Raw genomic sequence first — 16,525 nt, 5'->3', positions numbered from 1 at the left:
AGCACACAAGATTGCCTCAAGGGTACTGTGAAAGTCCAAGCGATTTCAATAGAGTACTGCATGCCGACTTGGGAAATATTAAGGTGCCTAGCACAATAATCCAGTATGTGGATGATCTACTGGTATGTAGCGAAAATGAACAACAGAGCAGGAGGGATTCTGTTGCATTTTTGCAATTGTTGGCTCACAAAGGGTACAAGGCAGATAAAAATAAGCTACAATACTGCCAACAGGAGGTACTATACTTGAGACAACAAATTGCTGCAAATGGGAAAAAATATGGGCAGATAGGGTGTAGGCAGTACGCGCTCCCCTAGTGTAACGCTCACCTGGTTCCCACGGAGGCGCGGGCGTGGTCTGGACAGCAGTGGCCTCTTCGAAGGAGATGTTCAGCACCCTGAAGATGGAGTGGGCTGGGTTCCCAAATCCGGCTCGTCTGGCTCGGATGAATACCCTTCTGTGAGCGAAAAGGAAGGGTTAATACTGTGCGGGTTTTGTGTTGATCTCACCCTCCTTACAACCCTTCTGTAATTCCCTGTGGAGACTCACCTTATGGATTGAAAAGGCGAGCTCTCCATCCTGCTTCTGATGCAGGGGTGCGTTGGGATCCAGTTACGTCACTGGATAGTAAGTTCGAGTTCGCTTGTCTGTTCCGGTAAGTACCGTAAATGTTTATGGCAAGCTTGAGTCTAAACTGTTCCTCTTCTCTTTTGCAGGTAATGTAAGACTCCGGGCTGAGGGCGGTTTCCGTCGAAAACCTGTTTTCAGGTGAGTTTTGGTGTAGGCCCACTACTGTCTTTTCCGGTCTCTTTGTCCTTAGGGGCCGGAGTTCGAGAATGCTGAAGAAATGGAGCCGGTACGAAGCAGAAGCTGAGTCCGATCTGTAAGCTGGTAAGTTTTAAAATAGTTCTTTTGCTATGGTTCTTGCATTCACTAATGTGATGTTTGCTTTTTCCCCATAGGGGCCGGGGTGCTGAAATGCCCAAGGAATGGCATCGACCCGAAGGTAAGAAGAATTAGCTTGGCGGGTAAGTGCTTCTTGGTTATTTTCACTTTCTCACCTTGCTTTCTTCTTGTCATCTCCCCGTAGGTGCTGGAATGCGGCAGGAGATCCGGATGGGCGTCGCAGAGCCGAAGGCGCCACATGCAGGTAAGAGAAGAGCGCCGAGATGTATGCGACGCGGTGAGTTTTTAAAAATGATGTCTTTTGCAGGAAAGTTGGCGTGCTGAATCCGGAATGCAGCTTTAACAGGTAAGGTTTGTTTTCACCTGTTTCTTCTTCCCTTTTCTATCCTTAGGTGTTTCCAGGATGCTGGCAGGCGTGGTCGAGGACTGCAGCAGGAGCAGGCACGTTGAGCGTCCAGCTGCTAAGAGCAGAACAACGCGAAGCGTGGTTTGCTGTCTGGGCGTGGCTTAAATAGCCTTTCAAGCAGTCCCAGGGATGTATCCTTCCACTGAAGGTATGTATCCTGCCACCAGCCACACCCGTGTGGTTAAGTAGTTCCTTTTTCATCTGGAAGTTGTAGAATGATCTGCCAGGTAAGGAAATTGCAGCATGGTCTGCCAGGTAAGTTTGCACCAAACACTATTCCTTCATATCTTGTATGAGCCTGGCGCCGATGGTGCCAGGACTGTTATCCCTTATGAGCCTGACGCCAACGGCGCCAGGACTGAGTCCAAAGAGCCCCTATCTGGGGTGGCTGGGACTTCCCTAGTATACATGTTGCCTGCCTCTGAGGGTGCCGGGCCCTGTCTGGCTCCTTGGAGGTAGGCATCATGACAGTACCTCCCTCCAAGGCCCCTCCCAAGGATGTACTGTCCGGAGGCTTAGGTTTGTGTGGAAACTTACGATGAAATTTTTGTATTAGACGAGGTGCATGTATATGATCGCTTGGTTCCCAAGATCTCTCCTGAGGTCCATATCCTTTCCAATTAATTAGGTAAAAAACCTTTGACTTGGACATCTTAGAATCTAATATGTCTCTAACTTCGTATTCCAGTTCCCCATCTACTGGGATTGGTTCTGGTGGCTTGAGTAGCCTGGTTCCGGGTTGTACAGGTTTCAACAGTGATACGTGGAAAACCGGATGGATTCGCATGTTGGGGGGCAGATCGAGTTTGAAGGCTACCGGGTTGATTACAGCCTTGATTGGATAAGGCCCTATATATCTTGGGTTAAAAGTTTGTGGGCCTTTAAGTGGTAGATGTCTAGTCGCCAGCCACACTTGATCTCCAACTTGGTAAGGAGGTACTTCGCTCCGATGTAAGTCAGCATTTTCCTTATATTTGTCCTTGGCCTGCTGTAAATGAGTCTTGGCTTCTTTGAAGGCTCAGGTTATGGTGGCATGTAAGTTATCCACGGCGGGCATTTCAAGGCCTTGAGGTGGTTCAATATCCGAAGTTCTGGGATGGTGGCCAAATAAGGTATAAAAAGGAGTCTGGCCAATTCCTGAATGCATAGAATTGTTGTACGCGTATTCAGCAATCCATAAAATGTCTTTCCAATTATGTTCTGATTGATGCAACATGCACCGTAAGTACTGTTCCAATGTCTGGTTTGTTCTCTCGGTTTGGCCGTCGGTCTGAGGATGGAAAACCATGTAGACGAACAACGTTCTCAAGAAATTCCTTGGCTAGGGTGAAGGCTGAAGGCAGCCCTTTCAAGGGAATAAAATGGGCCATCTTGGAAAAGAGGTCTACAATTACCAGTATAGTATTAAATCCATGACAAGGAGGTAGGTCAGTTATAAAATCCAGCGATAAAGTGTGCCAAGGTGCCGGTGGGATGTCCAGAGGTCGTAATGGACCGGCTGGTTTTTGCTTTTGACTTTTATTTTGGGCGCACACTGCGCATGTCATCACGAAAGACTTTATATCCTTTCGCCAGGAGGGTCACCAGAAATGCCTTTTAATTTTTTCTTCTGTCTTAGTGATGCCCGGGTGTCCTTCCATTAGTGTCTCATGATGATGGGCAATAACGAGATCTTGCAAATCCTTTTGAGGCAAGAACAGTCGCCCCTGGAAATAAGGTAAATCGTTATTAATTGAAAATCTGGGATCTTTCAGGCTCCATTCTTGTAAGGCTGCAGCGTCGAAAAGCAATTTAACTCTAGTTTGAATATCCTCTAAAGTTTGTGAGGAGATCACCCCCAAAATTCTCTGTTCGGGAATAATCGGAACTGGATCTAGAGTTGGGGTAGAATCGCCCATTCCTATTCGAGATAGTGCGTCCGCCTTGCCATTCTTGCAGCCGGGGCGATAGGTGATCACAAAGTCAAATTCTGCAAAGAACAGGGCCCAACGGAGTTGGCGTGAGGATTGAACTTTGGCCGTTTTTAAGTATTGCAAATTCCTGTGGTCTGTAATTACGGTAACAGTATGTCTTGCGCCGAGAAGGTAATGACGCCAAGCCTTGAAAGCTGACTTGATAGCTAATAGTTCTTTATCTGTGATTGCGTAGTTAACTTCTGGAGCTGAGAATTTTCTGGACCAAAAGGCCACAGGATGCAGTTGGTTCGAGACTGGGTCCCTCTGTGATAGAACCGCTCCCATGGCTAAACTAGATGCGTCAGTTTCCACAACGTAAGGGAGATCTGGACGGGGATGTTTTAACAGGTGCGGAGGTGAATTTAGTTTTTAGTTCCTGGAATGCTTGTTCTGCTTCCGTAGTCCATTCGAAGCGTTTGTTTTTCTGTAAGAGGGCTGTGATGGGTTGAACCACTCGAGAAAACTCCAGGATAAACCGTCGATAGAAATTGGCAAAACCAAGCATGCTCTGAACCCCTTTCACAGAACTAGGGGATGGCCATTTGAGGATCGCGTCCACTTTCCGCGAGTCCATTCGAACTCCCTTTGGCGTTAGGACGAAACCAAGAAACTCAGCCTCCGTGACGTGAAAAATGCACTTTGAGCTTTGCAAATAGTTTGTGCTGGCGTAGTTTCTCCAGGACGGCCTTAACATGTTTTCGGTGATCAGATTCTGAGGAAGAGTACACTAGGATGTTGTCAATATATATGATGACACAAACATCTATGAGTTCTCGAAAGATGTCATTCATAAAATACTGGAAGGCAGCAGGTGCGTTGCACAACCCGAAGGGCATCACTTGGTATTCAAAGAGTCCGCATTTGGTGCGGAAGGCCGTTTTCCATTCATCGCCTTCTCTGACGCGCACCAGATGGTGAGCCCCTCTTAAATCCAGCTTGGTAAAGATGCAGGCATCTTTCACTTGGTCGAGGAGTTCAGGGATCAGAGGCAGGAGGTAACGATTCTTAACCGTTATCTGATTTAAGGCGCGATAGTCAATACATGTTCTAAGGTCGCCTTCCTTTCTCGGCACGAAGAACAAAGCTGAAGAAGCCGGTGACTTTGACGGCGAATAAACCCATTGGCAAGATACTGATCCAAATACTGGCGTAAATGTAGATTCTCTGGTTCGATAAGGGCATAAATCCTACAACAAGGCGGTTGAGCATTGGGTACCAGATCAATTTGACAATCGTATGGCCGGTGAGGTGGTAATGTGTTGGCCTGTTCTTTTTGAAAAACGTCTTGAAAGTCCTGATACTCAAGTGGTAGTTGTGCTGGCACAGAGGTTACTGAGGCTAGACCCACTTGTGGATTTCCGGAATAACAAGTTTGTCTGCAGTTAGGAAAGGTGATACTCTTTGCTCGCCAGTCAATTCGAGGATTATGTGCTTCTAACCAAGGGATTCCCAAGATTACCTGAAATTGTGGAGCCTTGATTACGTCGAACACTATGGTTTCCCTATGACCATCTTGGCCAACCAGTGTCATTTCTGTGGTAGAATGTGTTACCAGCCCAGAGGCAATTTCGGTCCCATCAACCGTGGTAATGACATCTTTGGTGATTTTTGGTCAGAGAGGGAGACCAATCCTGGAAGCCAATTCAAGATCAACATAGTTCCCAATAGCCCCACTGTCGAGATAGGCCTTTATGCCATGTAATCGTTGAGGCTGCTTTGGATCCACGAGGGTCATTGGCATGATGAAATGCGAGGTCAAAGAGTTTGTCTTCACGCTCGGCAAGCGGACCTCTACGCTAGTCGGGCTTGATCGTTTCCCGAATCAGATTTTGGATGGTTTTGGTCTGTGGCTCCAACCACCTTCTTGGGTGGTTTTACCGGGCAATTTCGTAGAAAGTGTCCAGACTCTCCGCAATAGAGACATAGCTGGTTTTGCCATGTTCTTTCTGCGTTAGGGGTCCTTTTACTCCCCCAATTTGCATTGGCTCCGAAGTGTCGGTACTCTTGGGGTTTGCGTGGGTTTTTACCAAAGCCCGAGTTTCAAATCTAGTCCGATCAGTCTTTCTATTTTGGAGTCTATGATCAAGTTGGATCACTAAATCAATGCATTCCACAGAGTTGGGGTGGATTCACAATTTGAGCCAGAACGTCTTTTAGCTCTCCACGAAGTCCTCGATGAAACAAGGTGATTCTTTTATTCTCAGGCCACCCAGTTTCCACGATCAGTCTGTTAAATGTGGCGATATAAGATAGGAGGTTTTGGTTCCCTTGACGCAAAGACAGAAGTTGGTTATCCAAGGCCTCACCCTGGGCGGGCCGGGCAAATATCTCTCCATACTAGCTTGGAAGCGTGGAAAGTCTCGAAGGATAGGATCGTCTTGATTTACCAACGGAATAGACCAATCGGCTGCACAGCCGCTGAGATACGATAAAACAAAAGCCACCCTAGATTGGTCATTAGGGAAGGCCCCAGGTCTACATAAAAAGTGTAAATGACATTGGTTCATGAAAACAGCGTATTTCTTGGGGTCCCCCGCAAAACGTTCAGGTGGGGCCAAAGGCATGTTTCCCGGCAGGTTAATTTGCACCGGGTTAGTGGAAGCCATAGGAGTGGACTCTCTCCCGAAAGCAGGTAATGGCGTTTGTCCAGCCTGATTCTGCAAAAGCTGTTTAGCCAGGTCATCGGTTCGTTCTTTGGACAAGATCAGTTCTCTTCGAAGAACGTTGGTTTCTTGGCGGGCGGCGTGAACTTCCGCCCGTAATTCCCCCAATAGTTGGGCCAGTTTGTTTCGGAAGACTCCATGGCGCCTGGGTGGGTAATTGTGGGTAGACTTCGCGTTCTGTAACGCTCACCTGGTTCCCACGGAGGCGCGGGCGTGGTCTGGACGGCAGTGGCCTCTTTGAAGGAGATGTTCAGCAGCCTGAAGATGGAGTGGGCTGGGTTCCCAAATCCGGCTTGTCTGGCTCGGATGAATACCCTTCTGTGAGCGAAAAGGAGGGGTTAATACTCTGCGGGTTTTGTGTTGCTCTCCCGTTCCCCTTCTCACCCTCCTTACAACCCTTCTGTAATTCCCTGTGGAGACTCACCTTAGGGATTGAAAAGGCGAGCTCTCCATCCTGCTTCTGATGCAGGGGCGCGTTGGGATCCAGTTACGTCACTGGATAGTAAGTTCGAGTTCGCTTGTCTGTTCCGGTTAAGTACCGTAAATGTTTATGGCAAGCTTGAGTCTAAACTGTTCCTCTTCTCTTTTGCAGGTAATGGAAGACTCCGGGCTGAGGGCGGTTTCCGTCGAAAACCTGTTTTCAGGTGAGTTTTGGTGTAGGCCCACTACTGTCTTTTCCGGTCTCTTTTTCCTTAGGGGCCGGAGTTCGAGAATGCCGAAGAAATGGAGCCGGTACGAAGCAGAAGCTGAGTCCGATCTGTAAGCTGGTAAGTTTTAAAATAGTTCTTTTGCTATGGTTCTTGCATTCACTAATGTGATGTTTGCTTTTTCCCCATAGGGGCCGGGGTGCTGAAATGCCCAAGGAATGGCATCGACTCGAAGGTAAGAAGAATTAGCTTGGCGGGTAAGTGCTTCTTGGTTATTTTCACTTTCTCACCTTGCTTTCTTCTTTTCGTCTCCCCGTAGGTGCTGGAATGCGGCAGGAGATCCGGATGGGCGTCGCAGAGCCCAAGGCGCCACGTGCAGGTAAGAGAAGAGCGCCGAGATGTATGCGACGCGGTGAGTTTTTAAAAATGTCTTTTGCAGGAAAGTTGGCGTGCTGAATCCGGAATGCAGCTTTAACAGGTAAGGTTTGTTTTCACCTGTTTCTTCTTCCCTTTTCTATCCTTAGGTGTTTCCAGGATGCTGGCAGGCGTGGTCGAGGACTGGAGCAGGAGCAGGCACGGTGAGCGTCCAGCTGCTAAGAGCAGAACAACACGAAGCGTGGTTTGCTGTCTGGGCGTGGCTTAAATAGCCTTTTAAGTAGTCCCAGGTATGTATCCTTCCACTGAAGGTATGTATCCTGCCACCAGCCACACCCGTGTGGTTAAGTAGTTCCTTTTTCATCTGGAAGTTGTAGAATGATCTGCCAGGTAAGGAAATTGCAGCATGGTCTGCCAGGTAAGTTTGCACCAAACACTATTCCTTCATATCTTGTATGAGCCTGGCGCCGATGGTGCCAGGACTGTTATCCCTTATGAGCCTGACGCCAACGGCGCCAGGACTGAGTCCAAAGAGCCCCTATCTGGGGTGGCTGGGACTTCCCTAGTATACATGTTGCCTGCCTCTGAGGGTGTCGGGCCCGGTCTGGCTCCTTGGAGGTAGGCATCATGACACCTAGGCCCAGTACGGTCAAGGAAATGCAGCAATTTCTGGGCTTATGCAATTATTGTAGGGCATGAATCCTATACTACAAAAGGCCGCTGTTACAAACTCTAAGGGAAGGACAGAGGACTTAAAAGTAAATTGGAATGGACTGACGAAACGAATAGACAATTTGAGGACTTAGCCCTAGGTTTCAAGGCCCTTATGAGGTGATTCTGTACTCCTCTTGTCATCTGTGAGAGGAGTTAAGATATTGGGGGCATCTATCGGATGTCCAAAGAGCACCAGAGACAAGGCAAAGCTCAGTAAGGAGACATTTTTAAGGATCCATGCAAGGGTAGAGTGCAGTGGCACACGCCAGATTTTTCCGCTTTCATTTTTCTTTTATCTTTGTAAAGGTTTTCAATTTTTGAATTTCCAGAACTCGGTCAGCCCTGGTGGGAAAAGGGTCTATTTTGCCCTCTCCCTCTTGCTCCCATCTCCATCTCCCCTCTACCCCCCTCCCTTTCCCTCCCTCTCTTTCTCTCCCTTTCTTGATTTTCTCCTCTCCAGGAATAAGCAAGGGTGTTGTTTTTTATGACACTGGTCATGGTTGTTGGAGTGGATGAAAGTATGTGTTATATGGAGTGGCCATACACAGACCAGGGGAGATGGGGCACTGGGAAAGCGCTCGTGGTGCAAATATAATCTTCTACACAGACATGGGCAGGCACTAAAAGAAGGCAGTTATTTAAACATAGGGCGCAAATAACTATTGGCCAAATAAATGTGTAAATGTCAAATTCTATGCAGTACTAAAAATCTCAAAGCACGATTGAAGCAAACTCTCTGCCGGGAAGAATGCAGCCTGTGCTAAAATGGATTGCAGGGCTCATGCTGTGTTGCGTCACCAAGGGTGGCAGAGCAGTAAGTCAGCAGCTGTCGGTCAAAAGCCCATGTATGCCAAACAGGTATTTGAACATGCTCAATGCACAACATGCAGAATTATGAAAAACAGGTTTAAAAGAAATTAGAAGAGCAGATAAAAATAGGAGTAGAATGAGTGGAGTATGAATGAGTTCAAGCTTTTTAAAAGTCTGCAGGGCTGCAGTGTGTGTCTATGTAAGGTGACAATATATAAAGTAGCATGTCCTAGCAGAAATCGTTGATGGAGAAAGGAAGACTGGAGCATCCCTTGTATGGAAGCAGGACAAGTTGGGATAAAGCCGTGCCCATATCCAGCGATGCCACTACAGCATGTCATGAGCAATGTTCCCTCTAATTATTTTTCCCTAAATGCGGAAATGCTTAGCTTTCGTGCACAACTTATTTTCCATGTGCGCAACTAAATTAGGAGGCAAGCTACTTTGGGAGCATGCGTAGTTGATGAGCTACCATCTCCAAAGAATTTAGAACAAAATTTCTCCTCCCCAACCAATGCAATTCTTTACGAGTCAGTGTAAAAGGTGCATATTGAATAACATTTTCCATATGTATAGGCTTAAAAGAACAAATATTTTATGTTGAGAGCTCATCAACCAGTCCAAGACTTCAAGATATGCCATAGTTCCTTACCAAAATTACTCCTGTGCAGAGCAAAAAAAATGTGTATGCACAAAAAAGCTCTTTATGGTCGGGATAAACAATATGTTTAGCTGTGGCTATTCATTTGGCGACACTGCTTAGAGACAAGGCAGAAAGTGTGTAAAACCTTTAGAAAAAAATACTTGTGTTTATTACAAAAAGCAAATATCACTTATGTGACTGTCAAAATTCAGACAGGGTAACATTTTTGCAAATTAAATAATGGCAACAGAAAACATGCAAATAGGAATTCATGTGGTCACTTTAATGAAGTAATTCAAGGGCCAGGAGAACATGACACAAAATGTGTGCAAGGATAATTACATTTGAATAACTGCACCACAAAATATGATCATCAGAATTCATGGGTCTCTGCTTGCTATCTACATTATGTGGTCCTGTGAGCTGCGACATTTGCTCAAAACCAGCCTTCCAGCCAAGACGCACAATCCATTGTTATTTCAGTAAAAACAGGAAAATGTGCTCAACAAAAACGGGAATCCATGAACATATAGGAGCCTACCCCGATTCTACCCACGAAGTTCCACTGATATTTGTTTTTGAATCGGTGGCCTGCAGAGCAGTGGCATTGGGCAGTAGTATTATTTGAGTTTCTACCAATCTCAAGAGGAATTCTGAGGGGAAAGAACATATTTTAAAAAACATGAAATATCCCTTCTGGCAAAGCTAATTACATTCTTACTTCCTGAAAAATCATTTGATTCGGAGTAGGGAGTAACATCATATCAGAGCCCTCCTTGTAAACCTGACATAGGAAGTGATATGGCAGGATACATAATACAGCTTACAGTTTTGCCCACCCTTTCTCACCACAGCCTAGACACAATTCCACTAGTCTTACTAAGGTTTTGTCTGAAGTACCGTTGAAGAAAATCATACATTTGCCTTTTAAGTCAATGGCAGCAATGCTCATAGGTACAACAGATCGAGTACTTTCTTCTTTAACTAGAGACCTCTCTTATGAAATACGCTATTATCAGTTGGACAAGATACATGGGGATGCTAGAGGCAATAAACACGAACACATCAAATTGAAAAGCCCTCAGCAAAGAAAAAAAAACAAAGGTACAGTTTCCTAGACTGTTCCTAGAGTATCCTATTCTTCAGAAAACAACACATTCCCTTCACTGTACTGCCCTGCCAAAAAGTTCGATTTGGTTTTTGAACTAACTGATTTGTTTTTCACCCACAAAGGATTGTTCTCCTGTGCCCTTCCATCTGTATCCCACCCCAGCTCATCTGCTAGCCTCCAATACCAGTTGACAGGGCTCTGTAAACCGTGAGAGATTGTAGCAGTAAAACACTAACTGGGATATTTTCATACCCACAATACTATGCAATGCAAAACATATTTGAAGCCTCACCATGATATTATGTGCAGTTTAAGAAAATGCCATGAATCTGTAAGTGCACAATTACTATGAAGTGTATACAAGATTGTTTGCAACATAACCCACCTTTAAATTGTTGGGTAGGATTATACAAATGCTCAGTGAAACATTTTTTGCATAGCTGCTTTTAAAGGCAAGACAGATTTGGGACTATTTCGTCCTTGGTGGCCCGCTTTTCTAGACCTCCAAAGAAATGGTCTCTCTAAGTGGTGACCCAATCAATCATGCCTTGTATAGCACGAGCACTTCATGTATTCATACATATTCTCCACGTCATCATCTACATTCTTCTCATTCATGGGTCTACACATTTCAAATGTCCTTTCATTTCTTTCTCTCCATCTTCACTCATTTTCCTCCAGCAGATTAAGGCCTAGTAATCAATCCCGGGATGGGGACAGAATAGATTGGCAAGTATGGACACTTTGAAACCATTATGGTGGTGATTCGGCACATTATAAAAGCTGATTTAATATATCATACTGCATGCATGTCTAATGCTAGTTACCTAGCATTTCAGTGAAGTATTTAGAGGAGGTATTGGTACGTGAACAAGCAGTTGGATTACAGCAAAACAAGTTGTACAGCGTTTTTTTCTTTGTCCACATGGAATACATTAATTTTTTCAGCGGTCGAGTTTTTTTTGCAGACTGGTGATTGTTGCCCATTTCTGCTGCTCTGGGGAGTGCAATCCTTGCCGTGCTTGTACAAGTTCTTTTTCATATATATGGTCTCTCTCAAATAAGGTTTTACAAGGGGACATGAATTTAACGTATCTGTGCATATAAATTGCCTGCGACTATTGCACCTAAAAAGGTAAAAGGAATTTGAAATGTCTTTTACTTTGGGTGCATGACTCCGTTCTGTTTTGTTTGTGTAGAGCAGAGCCCTCAACCGTAGAAAATGGACTTTGGGCGAGGGGGTGGATACCGCCATTTCCCCCTTCACAGGAGCAACCCGCAGAATATGGCGGGTCCTATAAAAAGAAATTCGGTTCAGCTGTTCCCAGTCAGTCACTTACACTGCAATCCACGCTATGCCAGAATACTCTACATTGCACTGCTATTATAATGTCACTACACTAGTCATCTCAACTCATAACTGAGCAACCACATGAAATTATAAATAAAATTTGCATGCAATTCCCTTACTTCACGTTTACTCAGTGAGCGATCTGCCAAAGGACCATTCATCGCACAGTGCTTTGAAGCCATAACAATGGCAGGAAGGAGCTATTCACATTAACATACCATATGGGAGGAGTTTGCAGTGCTCAGTTGAGGTGTTGTGGCATTATCCAAAGGTAATTTTGGATCAGATGATGGATCAGGAATTCCAGGACAGAATAGTTTGGAAAGAGGGTCTCAGTTGGAAGGAGAGCCCAGCTGCTGAATGATGTGGGATTTGCTGTTCTCTGTACATTCTGCAGTCACACAAACAAGATTGTATTGTGCACGAATAAGTGAAGTGGAAGGGTATAGAGTACTTGCTGCGACAGATCACCACCTTCTGGAATGTTTTTTGTTTTTTCCGGTCAATAAAAATGGTCTCATTTCTTTGGCTTATCCCCTCTCTCTTCCTTAGCTCAGCTATATGGGATACATTACTCACCGTAATCGTATTTCTGATGCTTGTATCTGCTTAGATTCACATGCTGTGCATAGGCCGACATCTAGTGGAAGCTGCGGAGTATTACAGTTTGTTTTTGAAACTCAAAAATGGGCGTCGACACAGGGCGTGCCAGTAATACCATCCGTAGTGTGACGTCCACTGTACCCATGATCCCTCACACATGTGGGAGCCTCAGATTGTATTTTTTCTGACATGAGGTAGCATGAGGAGTAGCGCGAGTACAGATTATCCAAGCAGATACGACTACAAGCATCCATGCGCCTTCTCTCAGAGGGGAGGAAGGGCGGGCACATGTGAATCTAAGCAGATACAAGCATCAGAAATACAATTAAGGTGAGTAATGTATCCCTTCTGAGGCTTGTGGAATCTGCTTAGATCACATGCTGTGCATAGATTAGCGAGCAGTGTTAGAAGAAGGAGGTGGGATGTGAGAAGGGTCATGAGCGAACAGATGTCTTAGAACCGCTTGTCCCACTTGAGTATCCGTCTTGGAATGAGTGTCAATGCAGTAGTGCCGAGTAAAAGTGTGAATAGAGCTCCATGTAGCTGCTTTGCAAATGGTGTCAAGGGGCACATTTGCAATGAAAGCCAAAGTGGCCCCAGTGCTTCTTGTAGAGTGGGCTCTTGGCGTAAAAGGCAGAGTTTTTTCAGAAAGGGAGTAAAACAGTTGGATACATTTGACTATCCATTTCGAGATGGCACCTTTAGAGACGCGATCTCCCTCTCTGCCTGTAGCTACGGAGACGAACAGTTGGGTCTGTCTTTCTTAGCGGTCTGGTCTTGTCTACATAGTAGAGGACCGCTCTTCGCACATCTAGAGTGCGTAGTTACACCTCAGCAGAGCTTTTGGGTTCTTGGAAGAAGGCCGGTAGCTCAATGGACTTATTAACATGGAATTTAGAAATGAACTTAGGTGAGAACCTAGGATGAGTTCATAGAACTATTTTATCCTTATGAACAGTAAAGAAAGGATCCTGCACTGACACAGCCTGAATTTCACTGACCCTTCTTATGGATGTAATGGCTACTAAGAAGTCAGTTTTATAAGTCAGGTGTTTGAGACTAGCTTTATGGATGGGTTCAAGGGGGGTGGGGGGTTCTCTTTACCCCTTCCATAGATGCTTTAACCACTGGTACTTTCCACCACAACACCTTGTTATGGGAGGTGGTGTAGGCTGACAGCGCCGCCAGGTGTACCTTGAGTGAATTAAACACCAATCCTGCATCGAGCAGGTGGAGCATGTAGGTGACAATACTGAAAGGAATGCAATCAACCGGGTTGATAAGTTTATTCTGGCATCAGATAACGAATCTCTTCCATTTATCAAAGTAACAGTGTCTTGTGTTTGGTGTCCTTGATTCTTTTAGGATATCCATACATCTCTGTGGTGGATTGAGATGGCCAAACTATGACTTCAGGAGCCATGCTGCCAAGTTCATTGAGCTGGGTTGAGGATGCACTGTCTGACCTTGGTGCTGGAATAGTAGGTTGTGCCAGCACGGGAGTCTGATGGGTTTGCACACTGCTAATCTGCGCAGGTGTGGGAACCAGGGTTCTCTCGCCCACATGGGGGCAACTAGGATGAGCGTCATTGATTCTCTGTGCATCTTGTTGACCACCTTCCTCATGAGAGGTGTTGGTGGAAAAGCGTAGGCAAACATCCCTGACCAGTTCATCCACAGGGCGTTCCCCCTTGGAGTCTGGCTGGGGGAATCTGGATGCGAATCCTAGGCATGGTTTGTTTTCGCTTGTGGCGAATAGGTCTATAGTGGGGAAACCCCATTGTGAGAAGAGGTCTTCTCTGTGTAGACACCATTTGTGTTCTTCTGGGAGGAGATCTCTGCTTGAAGCGTCTGCTAGTGAATTGAGATCCCTTGGAACATGTTGAGATGACAGGTAAATGTTCCGTGAGTGCCCATGTCCAGATTTTCTAGGCAAGCTTGGACAAATTTGGCGAACAAGTCCCTGCCTGCTTGTTTATGTAAAACATGTCTGTCGTGCCGTCTGTTAAGATCTGCACTGACTGGCTCACCAGGTGGGGTTCGAACGCTCGAAGTGCTCTGAAGACTGCCAGAAGCTCTAGAAGATTGATGTGATTCTTGGCCACTGTGTGAGACCAGAGACCCTGAGCTGTGTGGTGAAGGAGGTGTGCTCCCCACCCCGACAGGGACGCGTCTGTAGTGACTACAGCCTGTATGTCCGGATCAAAAAAGGGTTTCCCCTTTGACAGGTACTTTCGTCCACAAGTGAAGACTTTGTACAAGTATTGGCGAAACAACCACTAGATCGTCCCACTGACCACTTGCCTGAGACCATTGTTTCGCCAACCATTCCTGCATGGGTCGCATGCGCAGGCGCGCGTGGGGAACCAGGTAAATACATGACGCCATCATGCCTAGCAAACGCATCGCTTTGCGCACCCTTATCTGACGACCAGACTGATATTGAGGAATTTGCAGTAGTATATTCCGAATTCTTTCCTCTCATGGAAAGGCCAACCCCTCTTGAGTGTTTAGGACAGCTCCTAGGAACTGTTTGGAGGTGCTTGGCACCAGGCTTGATTTTCTCTCGTTGATCGAGAAACCCAATTTGAAGAGGTGGTTGATAGTTCTTTGGATGTTGGATCCGCAAATTACTGTGGTTTCCCCCGTGATGAGCCAGTCGTCCAGGTAAGGGTACACTGGGATTGCCTCCCTGCGTAGGGGTGCTGCCGCCACCGCCAGTACCTTGGTGAATACCCTTGGAGCAGAGGCTATACCGAAGGGCAGTACCTTGAACTGGTAGTGCTGACTGTCCACCTTGAAGCGTAAGAATCTTCTGTGTACTGTGAACATGGAAATATGAAAATAGGCATCTTTCATGTCCAATGTTGCCATGTAATCCCCTCTTTTTAGGAGGGGGATTACCTCTTGGAGAGTAGTCATGCGAAATTTTTGGTGCTTGACATACTTGTTTGCAGGGCATAAATCGAATACTGGGCGCATTGTCAAATTTTTTTTGGCACAAGGAAGTAAGTTGAATAAATAAATAAATATCCTGGTTTACCTGGTTGCCCGGATGAGTTCTATCGCATCCTTTGTGAGAAGATTGACGATTTCCTCGAGGAGGATCTTTTGGTGGTCCAGGGAATGTATCTTTTGTCTTGAAGGGTGGTTGCAGGGGCACTCCAGCAGTTCGATGCAGTATCCTGCGGACACTGGACAGCACCCATCTGTCCAATGTGATCCCTTCCCATGCCTGGGTGAAGTTGGAAATGCGCCCCCCTACTGGGGATGCGTGGGAAGGGACCCTGAGCGGAACGTCACCGTTTGCAGGGAGGCGTACGCCTCTGCCTGGGCTGCCTCTTCCTCTACCACGGCTCCTCTTATTAACTCTGCCATAACTCTGGCTAGTCTGTTGGTTGCCACCCCACGATGTACCCTGCCCCTGTGCGTAATTGGAGCCCCTCTGGGAATTTTGGCTGCGTGAGCAACAATGATTACTATTCCCTCTTTGGTTCGTGGGCTTATTAGTCAATTGTCCCAGGGACTTAAGGGTATCGTACTAGTCTTTGGCAGTCTTGAGCGCCTCCTCTACCACTTTGCCAAACAAGACATTCAGTTCCACCGGCATGTCGATAAGGGTAGCCTGGGTCTCTGGTTTAAACCCTGACTGTCTAAGCCAAGCGTGCCTCTTAATGACTGTGCTCTCTGCGATGAGCCAGCCTGCATTATCTGCGGCGTCAAAGGTTGTCTTTAGAATGCATCCGGACACGGCTCTACCCTCCGACACGATCTGGGCTAACTAGCCCTTTAGTGGTTCCAGTGCGGAGTCAATGAGAGCAGCTACCTGCTCCCACTGGTGTCAATTATAGCTTGCCAGCAGAGTGGTGGTATTGGCGATTCTTGCCTGGTAAGCAGAAGTGGAGGCCACTTTCCTTCCTAACCCATAAATCCTCTTCCTCTCCTTGTCTGGGGGAAGCCTCAGATGCCGATAGAGGTGTCCCCGCTCTTTTCCTGGTGTTAATGACTACCAACGAGTCGGGCTTAAGTTGACCCCTTATGTAAAGTGGGTCTGCCTGGGCGGCCCTGAACATTTTTTCAATTCTGGGGTTTACAGCCCTGGTGAGATTAGGGGTGAGGAGGGAAGATCAATTCTGCGTTGGATGGACTTGGAATGGCTTGGGCAATTGTTTTTTGTCCCCCCATGATGTCCTCTGCAAAGTCCCCCTCTTCTAGCGCCCCGAGTGTCTATGTGGAAGTGCTCTGCGGCTCTAGCTAAGACCCAATTTAGAAGGGGCTGTTATGTACTGGAGAGTCAGTAACATGTAGTTCTTCGCGAACAGGAGAGTCTATATTGTAGAC

The sequence above is a fragment of the Ambystoma mexicanum genome, chromosome 2p (assembly GCF_040938575.1).
Source record: "Ambystoma mexicanum isolate Mex_15411 chromosome 2p, UKY_AmexF1_1, whole genome shotgun sequence".
Classification (NCBI taxonomy): domain Eukaryota; kingdom Metazoa; phylum Chordata; class Amphibia; order Caudata; family Ambystomatidae; genus Ambystoma; species Ambystoma mexicanum.
This window is presented reverse-complemented; position numbering follows the sequence as displayed.